The 12,250-nt window shown below is 41.1% G+C and overlaps 1 protein-coding gene across 5 annotated transcripts in view; it reads right to left on the bottom strand.

Moving 5' to 3' along the window:
- LOC125698623 (contactin-4) overlaps positions 1–12,250 on the bottom strand; it is a 304,595-nt gene that overhangs the window by 205,343 nt on the left and 87,002 nt on the right. Inside the window, exon 1 of one of the 5 annotated variants that reach the window (XM_048957197.1) lies at positions 6,117–6,236. The exons of the other annotated variants lie outside the window; for them this stretch is intronic. The gene's annotated coding sequence lies outside the window, so the exon portion shown is untranslated. Of the gene's footprint in view, positions 1–6,116; positions 6,237–12,250 lie in introns of those variants that run through there. 5 annotated transcript variants of the gene reach the window in all.

Raw genomic sequence — 12,250 nt, 5'->3', positions numbered from 1 at the left:
GCAGAACTGAATACTAAAATTAAAGCTCATTTATTAATTAATGTGAATGGCAGTGCGCTATGAAAATAATGACACTGTTTTGGCTCATCTAAATACCTATTTAAAGGAACACCAACACCAGCAGAAGGGGCAGGAGGCAGAGCACACACAGCCACCCCCAGCAGTCACACGAAGCATTTGCTGGGCACTTGAGGTTGCTTCTGCCCTTTCCTGGGCTGAGCTGCTCAAAAACAAGCCTCCAGTTTCCCTGGTTTCCTCCATCTGTATTCCCAATCTCTAATTAATCAAAGATGCTTTTTTCTGCATCTTACCCAACCAACTGCAGAGGGTTCATGACGTTAAATTTCTCAACAACTAAACTTGAGAGACAGGAAAAGGGATGAATTACAGATGTTTGCTCAGCTACAGACATCACAGAGCATCTTACAGGCAGCGCATGCACAGTTTGCAATGTGCTCACAAACAGAGCTTTGTAGCCATACCCAGACACAATACAGACATATGCAGCAGCCTATGCACAACTTAGAAAAACATCCTCATTAGCCATAATTATGACTTATGTAATTAGCATTTTGTATCTTGTCTGCAGGTGTTCACCCTTCCCTTGAGGAAGGCATTGCACCCTTGATGACTAGTGGGACAGTGAAGATGGGCAGATTGACTCCAAAAGAGTACCCAGAAAATTCACAGACCCATCAAGAGAAATTACACTGTATTCAAAGCCTTTTGATAAAAAAAATTAAAAAGAAATTAAAAAAAAAAAACAAAAAAACACAAGGCTGGAGATTCCACAAGCTTCTCTTGGCAGTTTGTGCCCTTTTAAGTGGCAGTCATTCAAAAAAAACAGTCTAGCAAATAAATGCTCATTAAAGCCTGCCTTTCTCAGTGGAACGTTTTAGCTGCAGACTGAATAACTTCAGTATCCTGCAAACTGCATTTCTTTTGAATGGCTTTTAAGAGCTCAGGTGAGTTTTTAATCAACTCAGTCATAACATGGATTATCAGCTGTATGTATACAAGTCCCATCTCTATGTCTGTATCTCCAAAGAGCAATAAAACACTCCTGTTTTATAGGGCTTTATGAACAGCTATTAGCAGTAGATCCCCTTTGTTACACACAAAAAATCAAAGAGTTTGTGCATCTGACAGCACAGTACAGCCCATACACAAATCCTAACCTAAAATTAAGTAGGAAAAGTTTCATGTCTTGGTCCAAAGTCCATTGGTTCCAGTGGAAAAATACCACCATTTTTGAACGCGTGCAATTTGCATTATTTTTAGCAAAGATTATCTTTGAGCAGAGGTGCAGAAACACTTAACAAGTCTAAAGCACCACTCGAGTCCCAGTCACAGAAGCTTTGTGCGGACAAAATCCTCATTACAATCAGCAGGGGTTTGCTTTCATAATGAGTATTTGAGTCAACTGATTGGAGTGCTCAACTTCTGTGATGGTGGATGCACAAGACGTTCTTGACTTCATGATTTCTCTGTAATGCTCCATAATACGCAGCACTGGTTCCTTGGAAACGAGCCATTTTGACAGGACTGGAAGGGGTGCAAATGAGTAAAGTTTTATCTCACATGGATTGCTTCGATGTTTAGGTTATTTCTAAGTGTGAACAATTTGAACTTTTAAATGGCTGAGTTTGAAGTTTCCATCAAGTGAATGATCCAAATGTTGCAACTCTGAAGAATAGCTGGACCTGAACTGGCATAGAGAACATCCCTCTGGGTTAGGAACAACAAATGCACTCAGGTAGATGCTATAGGTTTAGCTTAATACTGAGGATCTCAAAAGAAGTTGTAATCATGAAGATGATTCCTTCTATTACCATTACCTTAGCTCTATGAGACACATTCATATTTTTCTTCCTTTTGATACTACCTGTACAGAATGTAATTACATGCACTTTTCTTTTTGCCAGCCAAATATATTAGAACTGCAATACTGGAACATCATTATTTTCTACTAGCATTCTTTTCCTAAGGAAGTGAGTACTATTTTTGTGATACCAGAACAACTACTCCAGCTTCCACAGGAAAAAAAAAAAAAAGAATCAAAAAAGAGCAGAATTACACAGAGCCAAGTATTTCACTACCTTCCTTCTCTCCACTGCAGAATTATTTTTTTTCCCACTTTTGCTGCCAATTTCTGTTCATGTGCATGCCTTGTTTTTGTGGGCAAGTCCCTCTTCCAAATGAGTACAGCCTCCTCCTACCTAAAGTCAGTCATTCCAGTCCACTCTTCTCTACAGCTTCCTAATTTTGCCACCAAAGCTAATCTAAGTTATTCCCCTGCCTTCTTTCATTTCCTTTTTCCCATTACTCCAGTTTATATCCTTTCCTCCTACAGTGGCCTGCTGAGCTACCTTGCTCACAGGGTTACTGAAAACAACTTCTCAAATTGTAGTTCAGTTTTATGTATCTGCCTGGTTAACTTCACAAGAAAGCTTCCATATTCTACCTTTCATTTTTCCTTTAACAGAAAATACTCCGAGTACATTCTTACAGTTAATCAAGCACAGTACAGTAAATAATGTATTTAGGTATCTGGAAGGCTTTCCAGTTCTGTCTAGCAGGAAGAAGGTAAGATATTTTTTGTTTTCCCATAATTAGGCATAATTAGCATAATAATTAGGAATGTTAACAAGGGCACTAGGTGCAACTAGCACATCAAAACCTCTTCAAATAAAGCCAGTTACCTGGGAGCATCTGCATCCTCACAGGCACAAGGCAATGTCCTGCTTGCTGAGCAAGGACAGAGCATGGGAACCAATCTGACATGCAAATCAAGAAGGAGAAGATTTTGCTCTGAAAGAGCCCCAACATGAAAAGCCATTTGTATAAGAAGTAATACAAAAGCTTCCAGCCAGGCAAAAGCGTTCAATAAACCCAACAGATCAAAAGCAGCACCAGGTTCCTGAACACTGAAGTTTTGTTACTTGTTCCTTTGGACCAGCCCTGCTCATTTATCAGTGCCAGCACTGCCCATGGGTTTTGCTTTGGGTCTGATGACACGAACTCAGGGACCACTTACATTTTTACTGCATATTGCCATGTCACTAAGCTGTTCAGATTTGCTCTGCTGGGAGGCTGTCTCATTCCAGGAATAGAAATTAATTAATCAGTATATTTTCCACCCCCGTGCCAGGAAAAAAAACATCTCTGATTAAAATGGTGTACTGAAGTTTTTCATAATCAGTGCCAACACAACTATTGATTAAATGAAAAACCTTGTGAGCACTTACTCATTTTATAGGTGTATTTCATTTCTCTCAAGCTCCCTTGTTGTAATTAAAGGATATATTCTAGACACGTTATGACTGTTATAAATTGAAAACACTTTTATGAATCTAAGGCATCACCTTCATGAAATGCAAGTCTGTAGGTGACTGAAGTCCTTAATTCTCAAGTTTAGATTCTCACAACTTCAGTCCAGTGAAAAGTCAGCCTTGGAGGTGAATACTGAAACTTAACAGTCTATGCTCCAAACACATCCGCAATGTTGCTTCTGGGCAGGAAAAGCGCTTCACACATCACTGTGCAGAAAAGTTGGCACATCCATAACTAAATCCCACCGAGACCGTAAGCTTGGCAGCATTCCTCATATCCAGCTTGGGCTGAGCTTCCCATTTGCAGAAGATTTCTACCCAATAAAGCTATGCTTAAAGCAAACAACGTTTGTTATTGTCTCCCTTTCAAGAACACCATTCTTGTAACTGTGTCACATCCCTATGCTTTCTAGGGTGAATTACTCACTTTAACACATTTCTGCTACTTCTTGCTTACGACACTAAGGATTGGCATTTCCTGGCTCGATGCAGAAGGAAGCCATTGACCTCCCATCTCTTCCCATGTTCCAGGCTCCTGGGAGCACTGGGCACTCAGCTACTTTCAGCAAGGATGAATCCCTGCTGTGTAATTTAGGGATTACTTCTCTAATTAGCAGCATGAAAAGAAATATTGACATCGCACTTGTCCATTGCTTTTCATCTCGCTGCTTTTCTCCATGTCACTACAGAGACAGATGCTCACTGATTCATTTTAAAAATATAAGAGATTAATTATCACACATTGTTGTAAGAAAATCACAGTAAATTAGCCCAATAATTACAAATTGCAAATTATCTGGTCAGGTCTGATAAATGGAGACCAGCAGGGAGCTTCATGCAGCCTACATACCCATTCCTGCCCACTATTCCACCTACTACATACGTATACATGGGGAAGATGTTTCATGTACGTGTAACCCTTCAGACATTTTGCCAGCTTTCATCAACTTACCTGAACTGCACATCTCTTCCAAAGATGCCTAGAACATTTTCAAACTTCAATATGCATAAATTAGTGGTACTGCATAAGGCAGCCCTAATTTATGCACTCACTATGGACCTAATTAGTTCTTCTGTAACAGAACGTCAAACAGATTTTCTTAATAAAGCAGAAACACATCATATCCAATATGTATATCATACACAGAACTTTATCTTTGTCACTTCACATTACGAACCCACAGCAAGAAGGAGCTCCTGAACCTAAAATTGGCTTTTACTCCTGGTAGAACAGAGACAGATGATCACTGGGGACAAATCAGCGTCACTGCAGCACAGCTCATCAAGTGACACAGATTTACATCAGCAAGATGCACAGCACATCCCAGCCCTGCACAACTGCTTGGGGAGGTCCTACACGCACCATGGGCAGGAGTAGGCAGGAGCATGGGGGGAGCTCTGCATGCTTTGCACGTGGGACTACATCTCAACGTGCAGCAGAAGGCTGTCAGGCTGTTGATGATGCAGTTAGTGTCCAAAGCCTTCCAACCCAGCTGGCTTACTGCCTCGTGCAAGGCCCAGCCATGCCTGAATGCTCGCAAGCTGAGGCTCCATCAAGATAAGCAAGAGGTGACAGTGAACTGAGAGGAAAAAGGGATCGTGTTTGCACTTCTAATATTTCTCACTTTAGTCAGCAACCAGAAACTTCGCTAAATGTGATTATACATCAATACATCTGTATCTCCAACCTACTTCAGCTATCTCCCATGTATTTTGTCACTTCAGGTTCCGGCTGCTGTGACCTTCTTGGTTGGACTTTACATAAATCCATGTCAAATGGAAGCAGGCTGCTGTCGGTCCCTCAAATTAAATCCAGTGCTAGCAGGCTGAGTGCTGCAACCCTGGGAAGCACAGTTCTGCACAGGTCAGCACTGAGAGATGGTACTGCTCTCCTGCACCTGAGGCTTCTCTGAATGCCTCCCAAGGCTTTTCTACATCCTCTCTGAAAGCAATACTGCCATCCCACACAAAATATGCTTATCACTTCCAGGAGTAAAAACAACACGCCTGATGTACAGTGACACAATCCAGGAGTACACTAAGTCACTTCAGATGACAAGCAAGTAATTTGTCTTTCTGGTGTTTATTTCGAGCAGATTAATCAAGATGAAATATTATGATATTCACGCATAAATTAGCTTCATTCTTCTGCCTAATGACCTCTCAGTCAAGCCTCTTACAACAAACTAATTACAGAAATCTTTTAAAATGGAGCAACAAAAAGCTTTTTGTTGCTGTTTTTAAATAGCAGTGAGGAAAATCCCACAACACTGAGGAGCAGAGGAACCCCCAAGATGGACCTGGTCCAGGCAGCACTTGCATTCCTCATCCACAGATTGCAGAGATCAGGCTCCCAGTCCTGCACGCGACCCAAAACTCCAAACTAAAAGAACTGCCTTTCTTCTGCACAGATGTTTTGTTTTAAATGCACAACGATGTTTGGCATTTCTTAAGCAGAGGGCAGCATTACATCAGTAAATGATTATTAAAGTTACCGAATCTACAACACCTGAAGTTATATTTCTGCATCACAAAGATACATGTTCCACTTAGCTGACTTCAGATAGGTAAAGTTTCAGAAACTAAACTGCATTCAGGTCAACAAAGCAAGGGACCAACAGGAAAGCCTTCCAGTCTCCCCCTCTCCCCACACGCTTTGCTACAACCAAGCCCCTCTCCTAACTCCTTTCTCAAAGCCAGAAGGTTTCCTCTACTTCCCTCGCTGTACATCACAACTGCTGGTTCATCACATATAAATGCAAGAGGAATGGTGTCCACTGTTACTCTCCAGAACAGCACATTCTGCAGCTCCTCGTGGACCTGGCACAGCACTCCACAAGCACTACTTAAGAGTTCCCCTTTCATCCCGCCATGCTCCGGCCCTCCTGGCTCCTGCGCTCCCACAGCGCTCTGCTGACGCCGCCTCTCTTAATGGAAAGTTGGAGCCAAAACCCCTGCCAAGAGATAACATTCTCCAGCAAAGCCTCAGCCCTGAAACTTTTCCTGCTGCTTTGACATTTGTGTAACATTCAGAAGCCGCTTGCTCACACAGAGACGCTGTTCCCCACCAGTGAAGCACTTCAGATGGAAGGTATTATCTATTCCTAACCGACATCTTTCACTAAATGGAACATTTAATTAATTTGGTCCTAAGCCAGTCTGATCTCTTTTGCTTGCGTGAAGACGAAGACGACTCACAACTCTTTGGCACCATTCCTTCCTTTCCTCCCCCTTAAAAGAACTTTAGTTGTTTACAGAATAGATACAAGAAAATCCAAGCTGGTGCGGTGACACATCATTAGTTAAAAATACAACCCAGCATAAAGAGCTTTAGTACAGAGATAGCACCGGAGTGCAGAATTACATGAAAATGGCTCAGGAAGGAGAATGAAAGTCATCTGGAAATTTATGGGTTTTGCTATGGGCGGTAGCATAAGAACAAAATGACTGCAACCACTTTGTGTATAACTACAGAAAGTGAATTTGCTACAATTAACTGAGATGGAAATAGAGAACAAGGAGTAATAAAAATGCTCGAGATGTACCTATCTATAAAACGCAGAGAGTAAATGCACGGTGAAGGGGGAAGGTCTCTAAAGATAAAAACAAAATCCAAAAGCCTACAGGAGTCTAAAAGTCGCACATCCCTGACCAGAGACAGGCTTGCATAATGAGCAAAGACAGCGTGATTTGTGGCTTACTGTAAGCTACAGGAAGCTCTACGGACAAAGAAATGAAAACCCAGCCGAGATGACAGCATCTCATTGGGAGGCTCACTGTGCCAGAGCTCCAGAGCACTCGGGCCACTTGTGCCATCAGGCAGATGCACGTGATGAGTTCTGACAATGAGATGACAGCCTAACACTGGGATGCCCACACTTAGTCCAGATCTACAGTTCTGTCTGCTAACAGAAGCAACCTCCAGATCTGAACAGCACTCTGTTGAAGAGAGAAACAGCACATCTCCTGTCTGAAGTTATCTGTAACGCTGCATAATGACTGCAAACTGCTGCAGACTCCCAACAGCTGAAAGAACAAGCAGAGGGCTGCATTCTGGAGAGGAGACAAATGTGGCCAGAGGACATTACAGGAAGAACACTTACACCTGGTTAGAGAAACAAAGTTCACACTAATGAAATTAATTGGGTTTATACCAAATACCAGCAGATAAATTTTAATAAGGCAGCATCCATCCATACAGCGTATGTCATAGCCACGAGCCCTTCTGGTTCTGTACACAGCATCACACGTGTCATCTGGAATCCTGGCTCTGCAGGAACAGCTGAGACTTCAGGGCCTGCATGCAACCACATCCATCCTCAACTTGTGTGCAGCTTAATTAAATGGCAGTAGTAATTAGTGCACAACATGGGAGCCTCAACAGATGCTGAAGAAAGAAATATTCTTAATGCTGACAGAGAGGCTCATTGTTCTCCAGCTTCTCTGCAGCCTTGGTGGGATGGTCGTTGCCCACTGCCAGGTTCATCAATGTGACGCTGCTAAGGATAGCTGATTTGCACATTGATAAGGAAGAACATAACTATATAGATGGTATATGTATGTATATCAGATGGTATATGTAAGGTATAACAGAAGGCAATGAGATGGCAGACCATCTTAAGGAGAAATAAGGGCAGCTCTCATAGGTAATGGGGAGAACCTGGACCATGTCACTTGGTCTGAGGGAGTCAACCACATGCAAGCTGCTCCAGAAACAAAGCAAATCCTGTATGATGCTTGGATGCTAAGGAAAAGAGAGCTTAAGATCAGCATGTATAGAGAGAAATTACAAGCAATACATCTTATGGCATTAGCAAAATGAAAAGTGAAGGAAATGAGTGGCGCGGGCTGAAGTTCACAATGAAGTGCCATCGTGCACAGCCTGCTGCATCTATGGAGCTGTATGCATAGTTTTCAAAAAGTCATACTGAAAAAAAATGGAAGATAGCTATAGCAACACTTTACAGAGGAGAAGAAGAGGTAGCACCAATCAGTCTCTGAAGAGGTGTTTAATTCCAGAACATACTGGCAAATCTAAACAAAAAACAAATCAGTGATGCATCTGTTCACCATTGAAATGTTCCCCCCATCCCTCCATTCTGCTTCCTATGGAAGTAAAAAGACTTGAAGGAGTCTGCTGAAGATAATATCCTGTATATCAAAGCAGGTGATGAAGCAGAACTGCAGTAACTCCTGAGGAATGACAGGAACAAAACTGAGAGGAAAACGCGAAAGTAAAACATCTCTGAACTGCTTCAAATAGGGGCACCACAAAGCTGATCCAAGTTCCCATGAACTTCACTGCTCCCTGCAATACAGTTTGCTGTCTGTATTACTCTGTATTCTGGAAATACTGGGCTATCGAAATATGTTCATTACAGCAAAGTGACAACTAGAACATGCTACTGCATGCTTGTAACGGTAATGAGTAACAAGTACAAAAGGAAATACAGAGCGAGTGGTAAGAATGCTACAGGAAAGAATGGATGGAAAGGAACTGTTTCATGTGAAGAGGAATTAAAGCAGTGGGCGTGAGACATGTAATAGCTTCTGAAAGATTTTCTAAGAAGTGGCAAGGGAGCTGAAGATGAGAAGTGATGGAAAGAGACTAGAAGGAATTACACACTGGAGGCAAAAAATGAAATGAGTCACATTCTGATGCCTTCTTGCCACAGGGTATGAGTGGCAGCTGTCCTCAATAACTACTGAAATAACATCATACAAGAAACCTCTGAGCAGGGCAGTTGTACTCCGTCTCTACAGATCCCTTCCAGACTATTTTATGTAAACAAAATGAGTAGAGTTTTATGCAAGCTGTATTATTTTTAAAGAGTGATTATGGGAAATTAGAACACTAGATGTATCTCAAAGTAAGGATACAAAGATGTTCTTGCTAAGACGAAATTCAATACGTACAACAAATGGGTTCAATGAAGACAAAAAGATGTTGTTTTTCTTCTCAATAAAGACATTAACGTCAACTGTGACTCTTGAATAAAAGTAAGAGGATTCAAAATAGACTTTAAAACTTGCTTGAAGGAATATTTTTCATTCCTTCAGTTAGCACATTGATCATTCAGAACAACACCTCCATTTACCAAAGCACTTTTGTTGGAGCACAGGATGCAAAAACACACATAAGCCCAACACAAAGATAGATCAGGGAAATGTTTCAGCAGCAAAGTCATGCTGTAACATCATCTCTATTACTATTTTTTGTATGGATAACAATAACTCACAATTAGTTTCTGGAAAACACTACACTGAATAATTCAATCTACAAAGCAAAAATGAATTTTAATTCTAGAAGCATCATTTCCCATTTGTTCATTGCTTTTTTTTTTTTTTTTTTTTTTTTTTTTTTTTTAAACTTTGGAAATCAAAACTTAAAGCAGAGGAAAAGTACACAGATGCACTAAAAGGAACTTCTGTTATCTCATCCAAACACTGCCTTGGCCTTGACTCCTATTTCTAGTCAGATCTCTCCTTTTCCAAACGGGCCAGCATCGTGGATCTGAGCAGAGAACTTAAACTGGTACAGTATTAAAACTGGCTGCAGTCAGTACTTATGTTATCATTTCAGTATCAAAACACCATTTGCTGTCTCAAGCAGTTTTTGACTAATGAGTGTATGGATCAAGGGGCAAGTGAGATGCAAACTCTGTGTACTTCATTTACATTTCTAAAGTAAATGTTTAATATTCTAATGGACTGATATGAATTTCCTAAATGTTAATTGATGCAACTGAAATTTGCTAAGGGCACATTCAAGACATTTCAAACAATTAACAAAAGATTTGAAAGCAAAGAAGTCATTTCAGTAACAGTCAAAACCATTGTCATACCTGTTGTTTCACCTGTAGTAAGAAACTTCTTTTTTTTAACTTACCAAAATAGAATAGTAAATTGTGCAATTTAACACGACTATAAGCAGGACTCAACTAAAACCTGTCTAATTCTCACTTGAGGACAAAACTCCTTTTATGGGTCTTTCAGTCATTCTCTGATTTCTACATGGATGTCACCAATGAAGTAAGCTGAGGGCACTCAAGCTGACATGTCACTCAGATCCTGAAACACCACAACCACACGTTGAAATAACTCATGCAAAATCTAAAATAAAACCTATGCTTCAGCTCTGTTCTCAGTCCTTGCAACCAAGAACAGGCACAACTATGCTGAATTGCAGACCCAGAATGAAGCTGCTCTGCCCATAAACATCCATCTAGCAGAGCATGCAATACTACTCGTCCCCATCTTCCTGCCCTGCAAGATCTCCACTTACCCCAAGCCTTCCTTTCAATCCAACCTCAAGATGTACAGAAAGCTGGGTTGGAAGAGAACAAGCATCCTTTCTACCAATCCATTTAATGCTTATTGCACATGTGTGTGTATTGCATGACAGTTGGGGAAGGACTACTACACTGTCCTGTTGAAGCTGGGGCTTACCTGCTCACGTAACTGCCAGCAGGCTGCTTCCAACTCTCTCTCCTTTATACTAAAAGCCCAGGAATGATTTCCAATATTTGTAATTACAGCAGCTGTCTTCATTCAAAACACAGGTTCTCCTTTCAACTTTGCTGCCTTAGAGGCCTTCTGCGTGGTGATATTCAGAGAACACCTGAGCAAGCTCTTTCATGTTCATTTTAAAGCTGATCAAACCATTTGAGCTGAAGAAATTCTCCCTCTGAAAAAGGTCTTGTAGCTCACTACTGCTTTTTGCCCTGGTTGAGGTATAAAGATACAAAGGGTCTGAAATTTAACTTATCAAAATAAGAACAGCAGATGAATCTTCAACCCTAAGGAAGCAGACAGACATGATTTGCAAACAACACGAACTGGTGCAGGGCCTCTAAGGAACTATTCTGTGCTTTTTAAACTCATGCATTCTAGCACGAGTTCACTAGCTGAGATTGCTTTCTTCAAGGAAATTCTGAAAGGACTAAAAAGTTGCTTTTGATTTCAAAGCTCCGGCCTACATCCACAGTTTCTGCAAGATAAACACAATAAATGTCATTGAACTAGCTATCTTCAACATTATCTTGTTAACAATTGATTATTTATCCACCAGAAACTACACGGTGCTCCTTTCCTGCTCGCAGGATAAACTGACACTTGATTCAGATTAGTAATCTACTGCAAAATGCCAACTGCACAAAGCCCATGCAGCAGCCCAGATTCAATAGGTATGTTGAGGAAAATGCAGATGTCTGCGTAAACAGAGGATCATGTTGGCCAGAACTGTCACTCCAGCATTTTTCAGGAGCACTGCACTCACTTAAGCATCCCTCGATGCTTCAGCCATCAGGAGGTACAGGATGACGGATGCACCATCTCAAACAACAAATCCTACTGTGATTTTAATTGAATTACAGCAGCCATTTTATTTTTGCAGAGCCTCTACGACTCCGTACCGCTTACTCGCTTCCAGTGATTCAGCAGTTTATTTTTCAATACAGCAATCCCTCCTTAAGACAGTTCCTCATTCCTTTTAAGTAGTGCTTCTGACAGCAGCTACCTAGATGGTTGTTGTTTGAGGCACTCTACCTTTTTTTATTAAATAGAAGTAGTTTATCTCAGACACCTCTGTCTTCAGAGTCGAACACCTTTCTATTCATTTGAATGCTCAGTCTTTTAGCAGTTCTGGAAGTGTCCTCACAACGTACCGTGCCTCTACACTTAAGCTAACCTGACTACAGCATTGCAAGAAGTTAAAAAAGAGACAGAAGAAAGGAAATTCTAAAACCCAGAGGATAAACAGCAACACCAGCCTATAAATACAAGCCAACCTTGAAACACCAGGAAAAAAAAAAAAAGAAAACCAACATTCTGCAATCATAGGGGACTTCAGCAGAACTGTCAGGAGGCTATTTTTGTTCCTAACCTACATAGGAGGCTGCAGAAAGGTCAGTTCACAG

The sequence above is a fragment of the Lagopus muta genome, chromosome 11, assembly GCF_023343835.1.
Source record: "Lagopus muta isolate bLagMut1 chromosome 11, bLagMut1 primary, whole genome shotgun sequence".
NCBI lineage: Eukaryota > Metazoa > Chordata > Aves > Galliformes > Phasianidae > Lagopus > Lagopus muta.
This window is presented reverse-complemented; position numbering and strand designations above follow the sequence as displayed.